Consider the following 22,015-nt stretch of genomic DNA (forward strand, 5'->3'; position numbering starts at 1 on the left):
TAATAATGATTAATATATCGTTACTATCAAGGCTTCTTGAGGGGAATGTTGTATCCATGACTTGATTGTTGGGAGGAGTGTCTAGTCTAGTGGTTCCCAACCGATGGTACTCGTATCCTTTAGGGTTCCGCGACGAACCAGTCGGGGATACAAAGAAAATGATCGGTAATGGCGGACGCTACTTTCCCTAATAGTAAGACTGGCAATATTGGCGCTCCGTAAGTCTTAACCAGGATATATGTATGCATATTATATGGGGTATATAAAACAAAGTTTCTATTTATACAATTATTTATAGCGTGCCACCTACCCGTAGTAAAATGTTGTGTTAAAATTTGCAAGTTACATTTTGGGGATAGATTATTAGTTACATACAATTTATTAGTGACGTGACTATAGGATGGATAAGGGGAGAGATACCCCCCGAAGCATGGGAGAAATTTGAAAAACTATTAAAAATATTGCCTAGTTTTGAGATTTAATAACTGTATCTGCTTAGAGTTAAGTTTTCAGTGTAAAAATGATGAAAAATGTATCGATGGCTAATTGTAAGTTCTAACAACACGTATCTCAAGAATAGCAACTTCTCAGGAGACCAAAAAAAGCGATTTTTTAATTGTATTTAATTTTAATTGAAATTAAAAACCAAAAATACATAAAACTGATAAAAAAGCATATATTTTCAAAAACAGATTTGTTGCTTTTTACTTGATCTTTATTTTTTATCAACAGTATTAACTCAGACCAGTAAAACTTTGAAATACGTGTTGTTAGAACTTATCCATCGATATTCCTACGCCACTGCAATGCATATTATACATATAGAGGGGTATGGAAGAGAAAAAAGGTTGGGAACCACTGGTCTAGTCTATCCCACAGAAGCTTGATTTATGTCACCTAGGGCGCTTTTTCGAAAATGTTCCGTGCGTGGCGATGGGTGCATAGCGATCAATTTATTCTCATTATTGGCAGCATAAAATTTGGGATCGCGAGAAGAAGCAATGAAAAGTTATGAATTCGATAGATCACATCTACAAGGTAACTTTTAAAAGGGACTCTGTAAGTGGGATAAGTTCATCCGGTGTTGTCTTGGATCCTAGCGGTTGATTCTGCACCTTCAGTAAGGTATGAATTATTGTAAGTCGCTAGATTTAATTTAAGGCTAATGATACCTGTGATGTTTGTAAACATTTAAAACTTTTGTCGTTAAATATAATAAAGAAGTATGTCAATCAATACTCCTTCGTAGATAGGCCTAATAAATCTGATAGGATTGCATGCTGTCTTCATTATAAGGTACACTCTCGGTAGGATGGCATTAAAAAAAAAACATCTAAATCATTAACAATGAAATCCACCACCAGGGTGTGTGGCACGGGGTGATTCAACCTCAGGCATGCAGCACTCATCCTAGCCTTAATCAGAAACGCGCGTTCACCGGAAGCAGGCGAAGCACTCAGAACAACGACACCCGTTCAGACTGGAAATAAGGAGATGCAAAGGACACGAACATGGTACTATGCAAATAAAACTACCAGTTACTAATAGAAAACCGACAAGTGAGCGTAGTATGTGATTCATGCGTAACAAAACAAGCCAAAAAATTCGTGCAAATGGTTGGAATTTACAAATATAGTGAGTTTTTTACTACGTATGCACAGCTTATTTTACGAGTACGTATATTTTTAGTACGAGTCCATCTATTCTAGAGATATCGTAAGTATTATGGTCCCATATTGTACGCGGAAAAAACGACGATCATATCTTAAACTTATTATGTAATCTATTCCGACCGTTCCTAACATAAGCGTTTTCACTAAATCATCACAAATATGAATTTACGGTAAATAGCTCTAATTGAAATTCGCATCGCTCTTCCCTTTAGTGGCTCGTTCTGTGAATTTCGGAAACCCATTTAAATGCGCGGTAAGCAAAGCTAGCGGCCGCCTGGCGGATCGACTATTGTAATATTCGTGGGATCGATAGTTCCCGCAGCAGTCAGTGGAAGAGAGGGGTCCTGTCTTGCGTGAAGAACTTGACAAACAGAGGTGTTAGCGGGGAAAGGAGTGGGAGTTTTGCGGTGAATGACTTCATTCTGTCCTTGGGAGGAGGGAACTCGGGAGTGGCGATGTTCTATTGTGGCCGGTGGCGTCTGAGACAGAAGGCGAATACCCTCTTTCCCCTGCAAGGAACGCGGGGAGTGTTCGTGAAAGGAGATTGCGGTGCATGATGGGATTATCACCGTGGCAGGCACCGGGTGATGGATGACCTACTGTGGAAGTAGACGGAAGTGGAAGCGATGGAGTTCGAGCGAGTGAAATAAGGGAAAGGAAGTCGGAACAGCGGTCGAGTGCGGAGTGAAGAGAAATGGAGAGCGAATAACGCACTCATCTACTTCTACATAGGTACTCACTACCCCGCATAGGAGTGTGGAAGGGGATGTTTTGACACCAACCGGTCGCAAAAAAATAAGAAAATTCAGTAGGGGATACCACACTTATCGCCTCTCATCTAGAATTAATTGAAGTCCTTTATTTTTCGGAGAAAATTGGATTCCTATACATATCCTTCGGGCAAAATATCTCTCTTATGTTATCGTATCTGACGGACATACAAATATGGTGAGTTTAAGTATACCGGGACTAGCCAGGGTATTACTTTTACGGAGTCACCCGCAAAGTACAAACTGTGTGAAAATTCCAGAGAGAAAAAAATCATTCGCCTTGACCGAGATTCGAACCCAGATCCCTCAATTTCCGGCCGAGTGCTTTAGCCAGTTTTTTTAAGCTACCAAGGCGTTATTCTCCTGTTTTTCTCTGAGGAATTTTCGCACCATTTGTGCATTGCGGGTGACTCCGTAAAATTAGGCTTTTAGGATCATGTTTATTTGGTACTCAACTCAGGAGGCAATACGGATATTATTAATGGAGCTTCATAAGCACGAATGTTGGTTGAATATGTAATGTATAAGAGATCGGAAAAGGGAATAAATAGTATTCCAGCTGTTGCTTAATTATTATTACAAAATCCCCATCTATTCGTTGCCTTTTATACGCACCCTCCGTGGTGTAAAGTCATTGCCCATCTGTCCGAAGGTTGCGGGTTGTGCCTGCAATTCATCTAGTTCTACATTATACCTTGCGAACCATCTCTTAGATGTTTGGCAGGGGTCGATTAATTGCTAGCATGAAATTGGATTCCCATATGCACAACACACGGTCCAAAAAAAAAACGTTACGCATTAAAACAAATTATAAAACCACACTCATTCAAAGGCAAAATTTGCCAACTACTAAATAAGGTTTTCTGCCAATAAAGTTAGAACACACAAAAATTGGTGCTCGAAATAATAAGAAAATTTAGAAACATGCATTAAGGTATACATACGTAAGTTAATAGTAGTAGGCTACAATACAAGTCATCTAATGTACTTTCGTGGAAAAAAGACATTCTGAAACCGTCTGCTCTACAGTCTATCTGTCTTAGTCATATTTATATGATCTGATCTACCGTAGGTACTATGTTGGTGTTCGTAAGACATGGCTAACTTCGTCAGAATATACACTTACTCTACTCAAAATACCCTTCAATTTATCAAATATGTTTAGCCGATTTTTGAGTCTGCGGTTTGACAGAGATTACCATCTTAGGTTATATAAAATGTCAGTAAAAGTAACAATATTATCGTTACGATTTTTCACGTACCTGGCAGCTCTTCTTTGCACGAGATCTAACTCTGTTATTAAGCCTTTTTTATTAAGGTCCCAAACACTGGCAGCGTATTCCAAATGGGGGTCTAACGAGGGAGAAGTAGGTGTATTCTCTTACTTTGTCGTCGCACTTTCCTAATATTCTTTTAACAAACCCAATTTACGATCAGCTTGACCTGTTACTTACCGAATATGTTTAAATTCCATGATAGATCATGATTGAGTCTAACTCCTAGATATTTCCCGGATTCTACAGTCTCTAATTGGGTATCCTGAATGATATAGCCATGTTTGGGGAAGTTGTATTTTTTCCAGAAATTCATTACTACGCATTTTATCAAATTTAATTCTAACTGCCATGCTTTGGCCAAGGAGGTCCATTTCATGGCATGGATGTTTGTGATTGTCACTTGTTTTTTGATAAACCCCTTATGTAGACGTCGTTCATGTGCTGTTTTCCAGCAACAGAGCAACAAAAAATTTCTATTCAACCTGCGCTTGGTGTTAAAATTTTTCCTTGCTATCTTGTCTCAACTCTTAATTTGATAAATAAACATTAAAACTATTGTTTTTTATTTGATTGAATTCTCAGGAATGACGAACATGTTAGCTCTAGGGCAATTTTCTAGCAAACTCATGAGTAGTGATGGAAAAGTCGAGTTCGATCAACATAGAGTATTGAGTTTTAACTATCAAAAATTTAGGAAATCGATACCTATTCATGCTCGTTGAGTTACGATCCAAAATCGAATTTTCAACTTTGATCATGACCATTTTTTTCATCTCAGCAGCGTCACGACCCACCAGTGATAACTTCATCTATCCCTTGTGAAAGACCTTTCAATCTAAATATATTTGATCCAATGTAATAGTAAAATAAATTTCGAACAATTGGAAATTAGGTCGGACTGAATTTCATTTTAAGTTAATTTGCGGTCAAGTTGACCCATTAAATAGTAAGTGCACTAGCTATGAGGATCAATTTGAATGCTAATGGAGGAGAAAAAAACATTTCTAATCGACCTGTGCTTTGAGTTAAAATTTTATACTGTTATCATTTCTCTACGTTAAATTTGATAGCTCGTGCGTGCACTTTAGTATGAAAGGCTCCTTGTTTTAGATTGAAAATTGCGGATTATAAGCGTGCAGAAGAGGAATACTAATGTTAAAATAAGGGTTAGGAGTTTCAGGAAAATGTAGACTTCGTTTTAAGCCTTGCACTGGTAAAAATGCTATACATTTTTACGAAATAAGTTCGATGCAGATCGCATGTCATGGACGCATTATTTTTTAAGATATAAGGAAGCTACCAAAGGTGGGTTAAACTGTCTAACTAAACTGTTAAACTGTTAAACTAAATTTTAATGGATCGTTCATTTTCATCCTGTTCAGAAAAAAGAACAGCTGTAAATATCTGCTCTCGAAGAACATTCAGCGGATATTGTATAAAGTATATATTTTTTTACACATTTTCATGTCCTATTTACTCCCTGCTTAAACGAAAGATGGATATTGACGATATTTCTATATTTCATCATGAAACACGTAAATTAATCTTCCTCCTAGACGCTTTTCCGTAATTACAGCTGGCAATTGAAAAGTCCAGTTTCAGTGGGGCTACCAGGAATTTTGTTCGGGGGGGAGGGGGGGAGGTTTTGTCCAAAACAAAAAGGGAAAATACACTGTATTAAGTAGAGGTTTTAAAACTAATTTTATCATTTTTCGTAATCGAAGATAAACTTCTTTTTTCAAAGATATCTTTTTTTAGTTCATGATTTTTAGTATAAAGTTCTCATGCATGAAGCAAATTATTTGTGTTTTTATATTTCGGGAGGGAGGGGGACCTCCCTCCCTCGCTACGTCACTGTCCAGTTCCAACCGCCCTTAATATCATATTTGATTCAAATCCGCGATTCTTACTTGTCGCACGCTGTTTTTTCATGGTTCTACAAAAAAATTATTTAGCAAATTAAATGACTTCTCATTACTTCCTGACACGTAACATACTTTCCTGTACACCGCGTTGTGAAGGCTTGTCGATACGTTTAATGTTACTGCGATACGGTGAAATAGTACTTACTGACGTCATATTAGACCAATATCTTATTGAAACAAAATTTCGGCCAACTTTTTATTCTCTCCAAGGATTAAATTTTTTACTTATAATGAGAACTTAATCCGGATTGGCGTACCTTGTGATATTTAATTAACTTCATTTCCCCATCCAAATCACTCCTTAATTTAAACGTTATTTAGTTCTCACTAAAACGTTAAAGCATTTTCTTCGTCTTGATTTTAATGTTCATAGGTAACTTTAGTATAGTGAAGATTAAACATGAAAAAAGGTTGGGTTTTGAGGTTTATTAATGTGTTATAATATGGAGTGTTACAATATAATTTCATGTAATTGCCGTGAAATAACATGTGTCATCAAATTAAATCGATGTGGTTGACAAATTTATCTCTTCATCAATCCGAAAAATGATGAATACACGCTATCTGTATCCTATCCGCCGTCACGTACGCAGTCTGAATTGTAACGGCCACCTATTGTCAACACAACGCACTCGCTAGAGTAAACTAACGATTGGGCTACAATTCAAAATACCTCTCGGTGTGCATACGTCTTGGTCTGATTAAGAGTACAGTGCACTCATGAACAGTGAACAATGAGTTTGATAAAACTGTTCATTTTCGAACCGGTTCACTTCAGTGAACAATTCATTATGGCAGCCCCGTTTCTTTTTGACCCATCTCTAGAAGCTTCTAAATTAGTTTGGTAGTGTTGCTGTTCACAGATGCAAAGCGTGCCCCCGTGCTCCCCCCCTAGATCCGCCTATGCGAGAGGGTACCAGAGTCCTCTGGATGGCAGTTCTCTACACGTCTCCCTCTTAGGGTTATAACTATGTAGTGTAATGTCGACAATCCAGAGGACTCTGGTGGGTACATTTTGTAACTCTACAGCGGGAGGGCCCGGAGTGAGACTCTCGGGAAGTCGCTTTCCCACTCTAGTAAAACCAAATGGTCGAAAATAATATAAAAATAAAAAAATATCAATTTTATTAACTAAAGTTTTGATAAATAATATTATAACCACCTACCAGGGGTGCCGAGTTAGATAAAAAAAATGGGGGGCCCATAGCGAGGGTCTTGCCAAGGAAAATTTCATAAATAGTGAGTTTTAAAGTTTTTAGAAGCATTTCATAGCAAAGCAAAGAGTCATATGATCAACATGAGAACCATGAAAACTCAACTCTCGATAACTGGAGACTCCAGAGAAAATCGACAAGGCAGACACATTTTTTTCCTCACCCCCATAACGAATTTTTTTGGTGGTCTCGGGCCTACACCGGCCCCGTGGAGTCGTCGCTGCTGCTAACTACCTTAAATGATTGAAAATTTCAAATATGTTTGATGAGAAATCTACAGAACAAGTTTTAGAAGAATGTCTCAGAGATCAGGAACAAAAAACGTGGCGCGCATGTAAGATGCATGCGCATAACTTTAATACTTGGTGGTCATTAGAATCATCCTTGCCTCTTAGCAAAAGCGGTGATAGTCTTAAATTTGCACCACGTTTTTTCTGCTTTTCGATATCCGGAATGTTTTTATATTATTTTGACTTTCTCGCCAAACGTACTAGAAATTTTCAATAGTTTAGGTGATTATTTTCTTATTTTTTTTAAACAAAACGTGGTTTTCCGTAAATATGATGTTTTACGCATGGTAATATTATTTTTTAACTAGATAATGGATCTAAAATTCTTTACTAATTGACTTGATCAATCATAAATTCAGGGATTACTTTGCAATTTTTTGAACCGCGCCGTTTGGGAGATGGTAAGTGCTCGATGTAAACCGTCAATCTTGCTTGCGTGTGCTAATTGAGTCTGGCCATAAGATATACCCTCAATGTATTTTAATGCCTTTAATGTCCCTTTGCAACAGCCTTCGGTGTAAATTAAGCTCCAAATTTCTGTTTGTAAGTGTATATCATGGATATTTATCCACGTCGTGGGTATGGAATCATGTTTAGCGATGGTAATGAGGTAGAAATTGCAATGTTTCTTTAGAGCAAGCTTTCAAAATGAGATATTGTTGCCCATTTTTCGTGAACTTTTCTCTGTAAAAAAATGTTCGCTGATGAATTAAGTACTAGTGATTAGTTTCCCAATGTTATCAACGATGCACAGGCATACTGATGCAGTATTTCATTTTTATCCGGGGAGAGCAGATAAATATGCTGCTTGCTGAGCGATAAACAGTTCCTCATTTCAAAGGAAATGATCAACGTTCTACCTACCGTCGGCCTTTGACAATTACCATGCATGTAGCTGCGCACCGTTTTTACGCAAAAATAGCACGGTTGCTCGTTCAGCATTGTGCGCAAAGAAAAATCGCCGGGCAGGGCTTAATAATTTCCTCGGTAAAAATGTGGTTGCATAGAATATTTTATGGGAGTTTTTTTTGCGGCACTTTTTCTACTACAGTGATGGCGTTAAATGGGGAAGAAATTAACATCATTTTTACGCCGTCGGGAATAAAAATTCTAATTCCAACGATTTAAATTTTTATCATGGAAAATGGCCATCTTCCTCACCGTATTCGTTTGGGACATGCTTATATAATTTGACTTTTTAAGGCTTTCGCTTTTGTAGTGGGATAAGTTTGGCAATTAAATTTTATCTAAGTAGCGCGTGGGGATACTGCTCAGATTTTCTCGATGTGATCTCATTCTCAGCATGAGAAATATCATGGCTGCAAATTGCTCCTTAAGGTTCGTTCAAAATTTATCTGAGCTATTGTTGTGACTGTGAATGCTGTTGTTGGAGAATTAATTCCATTACGCTGGCCCAATAACGTTCGTCAAGAGTGTTGTTGAAGGTTTTGGACGAAAATCTGAGAGAGAGGTAGTACTGCTGCGCATTCGTGCTGCACATCTTGATTGCGCTCTGAAATTAATTTGCAAAGATAAGCTGCATTTCCAAAGATCTGTTTCAGATCTCTTCATCGAACTAAGTGGATGTGGATCGATGATAATATAGCAAAAAGATTATTTAATGAAATGGTATATATATTTCCAAAGCCAAAAATAGTTCTGATAAAAGATGGACCAGAAAAATGAAGCAAAATATATTATCATTAATTAAATCAAAATTGACAGGTAACCATGGATTGAATTGGCTGATTTACCACTATTAAACAAAGCAAAAAATTATGTCAAAATTCTAGTCACTTATTTTTTTGCTAATATTCAATTGGATGTTTCTTTTATTGATTATATTAACGTAAATGACATTGTTGTGACCATTTTTAATGTTTATGTATCAAAATTATGTGCTTATTTTCATTTCAAGCCCATGATTACGCCCAATATATAAACGGAAGCGCGGGAAAACTTATTCAATAAAATTTTAAGACCTGCTCTCCAAGATTCAAATTTGAAATGAAAAATATAGCGGTCGGGAAAAGGGGAAAAATACAGGTATAATTATGCAGTGAAATCATGTTATTTTCATTGGACAATATCGGAAATATATAAAATACTTGGTCAATCGTATCAAAGAAAACGGTTAAAGGATAGATATTCAACTTTAATTTTGATTTAATTAAATAAGTTTATCGGAGCAGACCATGCATATGTAACTAATGTAAGTATGCATCTATTTCTTGCTTATCTGCGAGTATGCCAAATATTTGATGAATAAATAATTTTTTTGATTGCTTGTAGTTAACGTTTTTTTTCTATAAAATTACTCCCACAATTTTCCTTCGATAAATTTATTCGTCAAAGATACGAGCATGTACTTCTTTGTCTTAAAATTACCGTTACGACTAACTACCAATAAATGCCCAAATCTCTGAGTCCATTTGATTTTTACAAATTCTTTCATTTCATTCTTTATCCTTTGACAATCAAACCAACAGCACAAATGATTTCCGAAATAATTTCCCCGTTAACACGCTTATCGTGAAATGGACGGTTGCGCGGTTATCGGCCATCTTATTCATATGGAGTGAACTTGGGCTATTAGCATTTAGCATAACTTTCAAATAGCGATGTAGCGATAGATGTAAACGGTGGGAAATGACTTAAAACGCTCGTAAAAACCTAAACCCTAAACTTAGCTTTTGGCGTATGTCGTAAAACTTGATGTTCGAAATCATTTTTTTCTCCCCTCTTCCGGTTAACCCAAGGGAACTACATAAAGGAGACCCAATTCCATCTCCTAGAAAGCTGATTTCTACTGCCCCCTCGGTCGCATTTTAATCGGGTTTCAAAAATGTCCGCGGCGAGGTGATGAGTGCAATGTCATCCACATGTTATTGGGGCTGGATGTCCTTTGAGTGGAATAGACCTCTTTCATTTTTTTCTTGAACTTTTAATTTTGATATTTGAGGAAAATATTTTTAATTCATTTGGTAAAAAACATTTTGTGAGCAAAATACCGTATTATCGTAATTATTATTACTATTGTAATATACCATCAAATCTATGGCAATGATTTATTTTTAAGTAATACCTATACCTCTATATTGTAGAAGTGATTAACGAAAGAATGTATATGGAACTGATTCCTTTCTTCGATAGGTCTGCAATGATGCATCATTTTTCTAGATGATGATGTATTTTTACGATTTTTATTTGCTGTATTTTGAAATATTGTCTCCTCCTCTGGGAGAGGACGAAATGGATTAATGCAAGGCAATTTAACAAAAGTAATTGGCTTCCCTTCCACGAAATTCAATCTCTGTGTTCATATGATGAAATATAATTTATTTGGTATTATTGTGGCTGTTAGTACTGCATTTTCATTAATGGAAACGCGTGTTTTATTTAGTTGCTCTATCTTTCCATCTCACTTGTATTGACCTTTGTTAGAAAATGACATCCCTGCTTGCTTTAAATTAGAAATGTACGCTACATTTGGTTTTATTCTTCCCTTTTAATTCTAATCTGAAGAAATGTCTGTTTTCCATCAACTACCAACTTCAAAATAGCACATGGAGAAAATTAGCGGGAAAGTGGGATAGCACGGTAGTCCATCAGTGCATTGAGTCGTATCGTGCACAATACGTAACGCAAAGGCAAATACCTAATCCTCTACGAAAGCTTTTACTATTAGGATCGAGACTCAAGCGATCCCAAGGTACCGCTATCTTTTTATCCGTTTCAGATCTCCTAGGCAGGGGTTTACTCATATATCAATCACCTATCAATCGTGTAAATGCTGCCACGATGCTACCAAAACCATATTTATTGCCATTTCATCCATATTCGGATGATTGGGAACCTCTATTGGCGATGCGTCGTCTTAGAAAAAAGCCAATTACCTATCCATAAAAGCATTCGGAGTTCGCGAAGCCCATTTCTGAGGAAGATCTCCAAGGTCATCCATTTCTACTCAGTGGGCTTCATTTTTAGTTATTTAGACGTACGTAGGTGTCTAAAGTTATCCGTATTAGGTATAAATATTATATAAAATTATTATTATTATATCAAACAGTTTTCTCTAGCATGTGTGGAGTTATTCTCAATCCCGTACTTTTTAATCTCTTAAAGCTATTTTAAATTATCATTGTTTAGTTTTTTTTCGCATTTACCACCAATCTTGTGTCGACTCAACAGAACTTTTCTATGTTTAGGCCACTAGTGCCCATGCCTAGAAATATTGCTATGCGTGGTGCATTTTTACAATGCTGCGTATTAATTATGATTTAGACATTTATTCACCTGAAAATGTATCTCCCATCGTCTCCTATCCCACAAAATCTGTCATCCAAAATATATATGTATATGAAATTTCGGTTGTATTTTCATTTAGAATATTACTATGATGCTTGGGTTAAATAAGGTAACTTTCTAAAGGATTTGTCGCAATGCCACCTAGTCTTCCTTTAATTCCTTGGTATGAATATTCGAGCTTACTTTCCTTCCCTGCGTCACTACCCACGACCTTAAGACAAGCCATTGCGTCTGATAACGAAAATTTCCTCTTCTCCACTCGAACGATTTAATTCCACGTCTCCACCCTCTGCTTCCCATGCTCGTAGCTACCCCCAATTTTCTACTCGCTGCATACGTTATGAGCAGAGTCATTGAAACTCCGCGTCGCCTTCGAAGCTTAGGAGAGGGCTTAACCCTTGGATGTTCGGGGTTTCGGGAACAAATGGTAGAAAGAGAGAGTGGGGAAGGATATAATGGAATGGGAAGGAAGGGAAGGCAGTATAGTTTCTTTTGATATGAGATGACATCCCTTTCTTGGGACATTTAATTTTCTGGGAAGTCAGATCATCCTAACACAGTCTCCCTTATAATGGTCGCGGTACGAGCTGAGAGGAAAGGCTTCAATAATAGGGGAACCTATCTCCTTATCCAAGCGTTGTAAAGTGAGACTGTATTAAAACTTTAATATATGTTGAAATTGAATGGGAAATAGATTATAATTTTATTATAGCCTGTTGATTGTTTGGTCTATACATCGGAACGCTATCACTCTTTTATCTAACACTCATTATATTTTATGTTGAATGCAGTAATTACTACCCATATACGAGTATATGCCAGCATCTACTCAATACTCTGGGAGAAACCACTTGGGTATTAGGCAGGGATTGAGTAATCACCTTCATGCAGAATGCAATGCGCTACATTGCAAATCTCGAGTCCCTAGAAATAATTATGATTACGGGTTTATACTAGCTCTAAATAAAAATGTATAACCTCATGTAACCAAGAATGTAACGAAATGCGATCATATAGAAAGCCAGAATTATATTGAATATTAGAATATGAAGAACATACATTAGAATATGTGGAAATCAATGGAACGATGGGGTAGGAAACGGTTATCAAATTGACCTTAATTTTGGTGAATTAACTCTATTTTACTGAGTAAGGGAGTGATAGATTTTAAATGCGGTGTAGGGAAGGCACTCGGGTGCAAACGTTAGGAAAAGTATTTTGAAACGTACGAACTGAGACCGTAAAGTATATTTAAATGATCTCCGTATTTTTCTCGGGATTTCTTCCACGTAAGTTGGCCGTTAGTGAGTATATTTTATGTGGTAGCAGTTACATTTTATGTGAAGAGGAGTGATAGAAAATTCATCCGACGTAGAGCAGGGACTTTGGTGCAAACGAAACTGTTGTCTAGAATCCCACTGACAGGAGGAAAATGTACAGATAGAACCATCACCGCGAAAACCTTCGTTCTAATATTTCACATTGCTTTTGATAGTGTTACGGTCTTCGGAAATTCCAAATATTTATCATTATAGCATATCCTGTCGATTTTAAATTGTGGGTGCTGATTAGGTCCATTAAAACGAATGCAGAAGAGCATTATTAGTAAGTAAGGACTGTTCTTGAAAAGGACCCACTGTTCTTGAAAAAAACGTTTTTTTGTTATTATATTTTTAATTTTTTTTATTATCTGGAATACCAGACGAATTTTGGATTATTTTTTAACCCATTTTAATAATATTTTCAGTACTTTATCTATGAAAATGAGATCCAAAAGGCTACCAAAAACTTCTTCATTTAAAGTGCGAAATAGCAAAGCATAAAAAGATGGATGATGCGTAAAAAGTCAACTTGTAAACAGTACTTGAAAATATAAGGAAAAAAAGGAACCTTTCCGTTATCCGAAACTGTAATTGCCTAGGCACTATGCAGATGTGTTGACCGTTGCTCTAGATAACAGCGGCTGTAGTTAGGAACTATGAAGTCGTTATTACCCTGAAGGTGAGCAATTAATAAAAATGTTAGCTGTCAAAAAAGGTAGCTCATACTGACTCTGAAGCCCTGGGAATAGTGTAAGAATGCATTGGAATCTGGTTCTCATATGTTCTGAAAATGTAGAGCCGAACCGACAGTTGGAAGTGAGTTAAAAATCAATAGCAAGATTCCATCGAAAAAAACAGATAAACAGACGAAGCAAGTTAAGAAAAAGCGCGTAAAAAAGTCAGGGAACTGAAAAAACTAGCCTGGGTAGGATTGCAACAGTATGAATGAGTCAAAACACGGTCACCACTTGCAGAAATGTGTGTCAAGCGAACGTGGACCCCATTCCTGCCTCTTTAAAGCCACCCCGTGTCGCCGGTCAACCCCTTCCCCTTTAAAGGGTGCGCGGTCAGGGTACGAGCAGGGGTAACGGCCATGGGGGAGAAATTGTCGGCTATTCACTAGAGAGTTTCACACGCCTCCCTCCCACCCCAACACCTGCATTGTGCGCGGAGCGCAGTTGGAGCGGCGATTTGAATGCAAACAAAAAAGGGAAGCCTACCCGCTCGGAAATTTAGCGAAAGCGATACGCGTTTAAAACTAATGGGATCCACGGTAATTAGGAAGTGTTTTATCTAGTGCATCTACTAGCCTAAGCCAAGTGACGGGAGTACGGTTGGTTATTTAGTTGGACAAACTCGAAAATGAGCTCGGCATTACCCTTGCGGTTCGCTGTCACTCTTTGTAGATTATAGCTTCACGCCTGAATTCGGCGATCTATTTGGTAAGAATTCTTTGATTCCTTTTGCTAATTTTCAGCATCATGTTGTAGGAAGCCTGAATTACCACGTTACCTCATTATTTTCCTTGAAAAAATTGATGATTCATGCATAATTGTGTTAATTTACTTATATCCTCAACGTAGAAAGATTTTTCAGCTCCCTTATTGTCACTAAAGCCATATACAATGTTGTAATCAAGTTGCTTGAAAGATATTTTTGACTAACGTGAAACAAATATTGGCCGACCAACGAAGTTATTCCATTAGGTTGTATAACGTTATTTCGTTTAATAATTACGAATTATCGAAGAATGCAATTTGGATTATACCTAGTAAATTAATCCCTTCAAATCTATTATGGCAATTACATTGAAAGAAAATTGTTTGCTAGTTCTGTTGATGACGCTGGTATGCAGTATCGCAGAGTGAGGGTAGCGAGGGGAGCCAAACCCCCCCCCTCCGAAATATTAAAACACTCTTTCCTTCATGAAAGAAAACAAAATATTAAAAAATCATGGATTTACAAGATTTTTTCTCAAATGAAGATTATTCGATTATGAATAGTGTTGAAATTAGTGGACACCCTACAATTCGTACCCTGTTTTTAAAAAATATTCTACCCTGGTTTTGAGCCCTCCCTCCCTCGAACAAAATTCGTGGCTACCCCACTGCTGGTATATCCAGAATTTTTCGGTTACGAAACGAAATGAATTCACTATTGCCATGCAAGATTGATTTAAATGGCACTAACGTTACATGAGTTCCCGAAAAAGAAATAGAAATTGTAAATAATGGAATAGAAAAGGTAGTTTCCAAAAGTGTAATTCAAGTCCAGAAAGGTGAGTTTATGGATTAATAGGCTTATCAAGCTTGCTTTTTGTTATATCAAATTGTTTTTTATGAATCTCAGATAATTTGAAGCTTTGCAGCGAAACCATTCTTGCTCACTCCTATTTTTAATTTTTTCCACTTTTCATCCGGTTAAGTTCTTTCTCCTTTTTTTCGGGCGTCCCAGGGGTACAATTGCAATATCCCAGTTTTCAGATACTCAGTTCAACTCTATTCCCTTCCCATGTTTACACGGGCTCTTCAGTCTGTTTTCTTCATTTAGTCAACGAATTTTATTTTAAATTAAATCTCTCCACAGGATCCTGTCTTCTTGGGTAGCATTTTTGCGGTCGTATGATCATTTTGCGTATCCCGAAGGCCCAATTACTTCTTTCCCTCTTGTGTGATGGTTCTCTCCCTCTTTGTTTGTATTTTCGTGGTCAAAATTACATCTCTTCAAAATGTAACGCTATGGTCCGAAATTGGCCCTGTTGTGCCTTAATCTTTTTATTTCTTTATTTAACTGTATTTTTATATTGCCTTGTTATTTAATTCCGTGGAAAGGTCTTGGGGAGCCGTATATCGCAGGAACTTTATCCTGTATAGAAACGTTTCTTTAAATCTTAAGTTCAGCAAGAGTTGTTGCCATATTTTTGGTCGAACTCATTAATATATATTGCAAATATGATAATGACAGCAGATGTAGTATTGAAATGGTAAACATTAATTGAAAAATTTGAGGTGACCCCAGTGCCTTTAATTAATTTTTCGTCACTCAAAGGTTTAATTACGTCAAAACCGTGAGTGGGATATAAAAGGGAACATTTTGCGATTATTTCTCCTCGGATATCTCTCAATATTTGTAATAAAGGTTGCCTTTGAATTTATGTTACTTTCATGTGATGTGTGATTTTTATTTGCCCTTGAATTGATCTTCGTGAGGAATTACGAACCAAAAGGAGTGAAATGTAGAATTAAATTTCATAATTTCTTAAAAATATTTTGCTGTCACATTAACCATGCATAATGTTGGCATTAAGAATAAATAAAGTTTCTTCTCCTGACCTTCCTTATTATAACAACAATGTAATGTTTATGCTCTTGGAGTATAGGTCATGATAAATTAAACTCACATTTGGCCAAAGGGTAAACTCACATTTATATTGGCATTAAGAATGTTCTTAATTTAGGCCTATGATCCTACGGGCATATTATTGACCGACTTATCCTAAGGCGGTCAATAATCTGACCAAAGGAATTTGATGGTTATTCCTCGCGAAAGCTGGAGGCTGATATTTAGTCATGGAAGATTCGATGATCGTTCAGATGCAGCACGCACGTCATTGATCCAAATGAGGAACAGAAATTGCAAATTCACGAAGGTTGTAGCAATGGTGTGATGCATAATTGATTGAATCGATAACGAAACACAGGTTTAGCTATTGTGACATGATCGCTTGAAATTGACCGAACGGGCTTTAAACCGTCTTCACCGCCGCTGTGGAGTTATTCAGGCTGTCAATTTCCTGGAGTTATGGCGGCAACCGTTTCAATTAAATCAAATGCCACACTTTTTAAATTCCAAGCTAACCAGATAATTAGGCAAAAATGTTGTTCGACGGCAAAATGTTCCTCAGAATAGCGTCGTAATTCTCTTATGATAATTCGATGGTCGCAAAGTGTTTTAGCGATTTTTACTTTTTTCATTGATACTGTTTTTGCATTGGAACTTTAAATTTTCGTTATAAATTTGTTTTATTCAGTAATTATGATCGTGTGTAAAGTAATTATGGCTGTATTTAAAAATGAAATTGTGAAATAATTAAGAAGTGAACTCATTCCCAATAATTCTTAACTGATTTCGTAGCCCCTTGGTCACTGAAAAGGATTTATCTGAGATGAACAAGAGGCTGATATCTCTATTATGCGCATTTTTAAAATTAAAGAGTACGAATGCAAATGAAGTTATTGTAATTTGTAATATCATACAATGATAAATGAAGAGCAAACTTGGTGCTCTTCATTTATCATTGTATCATTATGTTCCACAACATCTCGACGAACACCGTTGAATACATTTGTAATATCATATACTGATTTAATATAGCGGCAATACTCTATTCATAACTTCAGTTTTATAGTTTATTTTTCAGGTGAATGGTGATGAGGCGTGAATATAATTGTTTCTTTATGTGTATACCAGCTCGTGGTCCAAAATCTGTCTACCATCTTTCCAAATGTAATAGCCACGCTAGTATTGGTTCCAGAATACTAAGCGAATTAAAGGTTGTCAATGAATTACTTTAAAAAGCGTTCGAGCGCCAATTCTAAGTTACCTTAGTTAGTTGCCTTATTTACGCATTTAACGAAAAATCTATTAATGCCACCGAGGTTTTTTTTACAAGTAAAAGAAAATCTCGGTCATCAGGACATCCATATGCGATGCACAGAAAAGAAAGAAACTGAATTTCATACGACTGTCCTTGATTCTTGAAGTTACTAGCTGAAATCCCTTCGAAACTATCGCAGATCCTACGGTGCGGAAGAAATCCCGAAAGGCGAGCTGCTCCTCTTAGTACCCATGGCTGAGGCCTCCGTCCAATTGTCCCTGCAGGATGATAAATGCGACGCATTGAGAAAAGAGAGTTATCGCTGACGCTATTTTGAAGATTAACGTTTTTTTTTATTCTTTTTAAATTAATTTCAGCACGAGGCGGCGGGTTTCTTTATGATTTCACCTCGCGTTCGTAAGAGTTTGTCTTATGCTCCAGCCCTGCTTTCGTTCGGTGGCAGTTAAACTTCACCTACCCCGGAACTGTCGGAGCGTCTTGAGGGAAACTTTGGACGCTTTTGCGAGAGCTAAATTTTCTCAACTTTGCCGGTTCTGAATGGCGAAGTGCAGCTCAGCGTCTCGGAGAGGAAGACGAAGGCGTGGTTCGTGGGTGATAAGGCAGAAAGAGAGGCTCCACCACGTGTATGAAGCGTCGGATAATTTAGGGGCGACTGACAATGACTTCGTCACCACGACGTTGGTCGCCTCCAGTACGGCTTTAATTAGTTTTTTTTTAATGCATTTAAGGGGGTAGGTTCGCGACTGCGCGACTAAACACAAATTCCAAGGAAGCCATCCCAAGGTTAAAAGTTATAACACAAACAGCTATAGAGATTTTCCGTGCTTCTTAACCCTTAATTAGTCGCACCCCAAAACTTACGTAACCTGTCGCGTCGGCTAACATGGCAGCATTGTGACCCGTGTTGAGTTTATTGCGATTTTCAAAAATTTTTATCAATATATATTGATGTCATTTTACTGCTACTCACTAAAGCCTGAATCACACGATCATTTTTTTTCGTCGCGAAAGTGATCACTATCGCGACCACTAGGCGAAATGATCGTCGCCGGCAATTGCTTTTCGCGTTCGCGATGAGGATTCCCATCGCTATTTTTCATCACTAGTCCGGTCGCTTTTTCCGTAGCTAAAACTGTCCCTAAAACCCCATATCAGCCAATCGGAACGCATGCCCGTGTGGAGCTATTGCAGCGCAACGTTTGACAATTGTGGGAACGACATAGACAAACAAACATGCTATATATTTACGTGATGCGGGTCCTATGACAACGGGCTGTGATATATCGGAAATGATGCGAAAAGCGACGGCGGGAGTGACCGTGTGATTCAGAAAAATGATCACTAGATAGTGATTACTTTCGCGATGAAAAAAATGATCGTGTGATTCAGGCTTAAGTAAGTTGTTCTAATAAGGTTTATACATTTTTATTGTTAACACTCTGTCACTCGCGTCACATTAGGGACCGCAATTTGTCACGCGGCGTCTCACGGACGCCATTTTGGAATGGTCAAACAAAAGACATGCCAGTATAAATAACTGTTTTAACTACAAAAAAATCATTCATTTAATATTTAATTTCATGCACGGGTATCAAATATATGCATAATAATGATGGAGATATTCATAATTACTAAAGATTAAATACACGATTTTTTACAGAAATAATAGTTTCATTCATGTGATATATTGATTACAATCATAACTGTGTACCGAAATGTCGCGTACCCCAATTTATTGTTTTAAATAGTTGTAAATAATATTTGTTTGAATTATTAAACACATTTAAAAACTTTGCAATGAATATCGCCAAGGAATTAGCATTTAATTTATTGTACCTCAAGTTGTCACGTGGCGTCTACCAGACGCCAAAAGCAATAAAATATTCGTATTAATTCCGGAAATGCGACGAAACATAAAATCATATTGGTGACTAATTCAGAAGTATAAAATAATAAGATACAAGGAATGGAAAGTTTCCCAGCTTTGATAAAACGATGTGGCTAAAAAAAAAAGAAAATGGCTTGGTGTCTGGTGGTCGCTACGCAGCCAATGGAAGGTTATAGTTGCAGTTAGAATCGCTATAAACATTGCAGAAACTGTGGCCGATGGATAGAAAACGGTATCAATATTTATGTGGAGAACACATATAGAGAAACATGAATTTTATATAAAGGAAAATATTAGTCTGTTTTATATAGCAGGCTGATTTCTTCAAATGTTCTAAAGCTCGATATAAGGCTAAAACGGAATAAAGCGTCCGGTGAAAGGCGGAAAAAATCTGATAAGCTTACGGTCGTGTAGGGTTGAAACATCGGTTCCAGTGAAACAAAGCAGTACTTTGAAATACTGGTCGAGTCGCGCCATTGTGACCCGAGTTGAGTTTATCGCGGTTTACAAAACGTTTTGCCAATGTATTGGCGTCATTTTACCACTACTCACTAATTAAGTTATTCAAATAATTTTTATGCATATTTATGGCTGAATTTGCTGTTAGAATCGCAATGAACATTAAATAAACTATGGCCGATGCATTGAAAACGGTATCAATATTTACGCAGAGAACATATATAGAAACATGAATTTTATATAAAGGAAAATATTAGTCCGTTTTATATAGCAGGCTGATTTCTTCAAATGTTTTAAAGCTCGATATAAGACTAAAACAGAATAAAGCGTCCGGTCAAAGGCGGAAAAAATCTGATAAGCTCACGGTCGCGTCGGGTTGAAACATCGGTTGCAGCGAAACTAAGCAATACTTTGAAAATCCAACTTTACTCAGGAGTAGAATTACAAGAAATAATAGACTAGAAAAAAATTTCAATTTCTAACGGTGTTATATTATTTAAAAAGTCATCTAAGAAAATCCAGTCGGGTTAATATGACCCTTCGCGACCAATTTTCCATATAATTATCAAGAGCTTTTTGCTCTTGATAATGATATGGAAACATTGAAACTGGTTGAGCAAATTGAAAAGTAGGGAAAGAATCTATAGCTCTTTGTATTATCATTATTATCGAGGAATTTCCACAAAGTGAACTCGTCGACAGTCAATCTGAGAGGTTAAAAACCAAAGTATTAAGAGTGAAAACTGGAACTGTGAATGAAGAAACCCAAATATATATTTAATTTAACAATTTTTACAGCTATATGAGCTGACCGTAGCGCAATTTTCATAAAAAACTATCTTACACAGTGACGTCACGGAATCACTTTTCTCACATTTAAGGAAAACGAGTTTATGATGAATAAAAAGGAGACCAATGTATTTTTTTCATACTACCTTTAAAGGTTCATGCGAAAAACGGTGTTAGATTTACGCAAAAAGACCAAGTAATGATATTTCACAAATGAAGAAGCTACACTGTAACAGGAATCGATTGTTGTGGCAAAGTATTCCTGGGGAAACTTTTTAAATCCGTAGTACTTGAAATTAATGGCGTACCCAGGATCATAACTAGGGGGGGCAAGCCAAGTTGTGACATTATTTTATGAGATTGTTTACTTGAAAAAATAGTTTTATTTTAGTTACATATCTTATACTAATGCATATAATTTTTTGTTGGTTTGAAGAAAATCTGTTGAATACTTAAGTTTCAATTCAGTACTGATTTTTCTTAAAGACTTTTGGAATTTTTGCTTCTAGGGGGGGGGGGGGCGGCTGTCCCCCCCCCTGCTCCTCACTGGGCTTGAAATGGTAGTTTTTGTGATGCCTCTTGAGCATGATCGTGAGATTGGAACTGCAGTTGCCATGTGCACCTCTATTGTCTGACTTATTTGGCCTCTTACATGACGTTGGTGAATCTTTTATTCTAGACTATGAACGATGTGAGGCTTATTGTCGTCACCTTGCTTAGAAGACATCGGATTAGCACCGTACCGAGCAAACTTTCTTTTTCAGAGCGCATCTTAAAGAGTGGAGGGAATCCTCGTTCTAAATCAAGCCTCCCGCAAGGCAGAGGTGCAAGGATTAAACCTTTTACTCCGTACCGAGGGACGCAAACTTTGTGAACCTTTTCCCTTGCTCCAAGCCGCATACAAAAAAAGTGATGTTCCCGACCTCAAAGTTACCCCTTTTTTTTCGTTCATTGGCTAAAGTGTTGGCGGCGGCTTCCTAATCTGTGTAACATCTTTCGGCTTTAAGACGTTCCCTTGAGAACGAAATAAAACTAAATATCTTTGTGTCAACGTCAAAATGTTCTCATTACACTTTTATTTTTACAACCTAAAAAGGTAGGTTTTCTACTCTAAATTTATTAAATTGGTAAAACTTTTATTTCATTTGGAGTCTTGTGATATTGCTTGGCTGTGTGTTGGAGAAATACCCATTCACTTAGAATAGCAATGGTTTTCGATGGTCTTTGGTGAACGCTTTTGAAATTTTGATAATGAAATTAATTTCCGACTTTTAAGTTCTTCATAATCAGAATTTTATAAAATCCACACGAGTTCAGTAGCAATCCTAGTTATTGTCGAGAGAAAATCATAACGCTTAGTAATAACGCCTATGTATTTTTTGAAATCGCCAAAAAATATTTTTCGAAAAACAAATTTTATTACGTTTCACTGTAGCATATCGATGTAGTTCCAACAGAAAATGGTATTAGGCACGCCATAAA

At 37.0% G+C, this 22,015-nt stretch overlaps 1 long non-coding RNA gene across 1 annotated transcript in view; it reads left to right on the plus strand.

Moving 5' to 3' along the window:
- The window catches only part of LOC124159901, a 127,592-nt gene that overhangs the window by 64,130 nt on the left and 41,447 nt on the right, over positions 1 to 22,015 (plus strand). The window lies entirely within an intron of this gene.

Source organism: Ischnura elegans, chromosome 5, assembly GCF_921293095.1.
Source record: "Ischnura elegans chromosome 5, ioIscEleg1.1, whole genome shotgun sequence".
Classification (NCBI taxonomy): domain Eukaryota; kingdom Metazoa; phylum Arthropoda; class Insecta; order Odonata; family Coenagrionidae; genus Ischnura; species Ischnura elegans.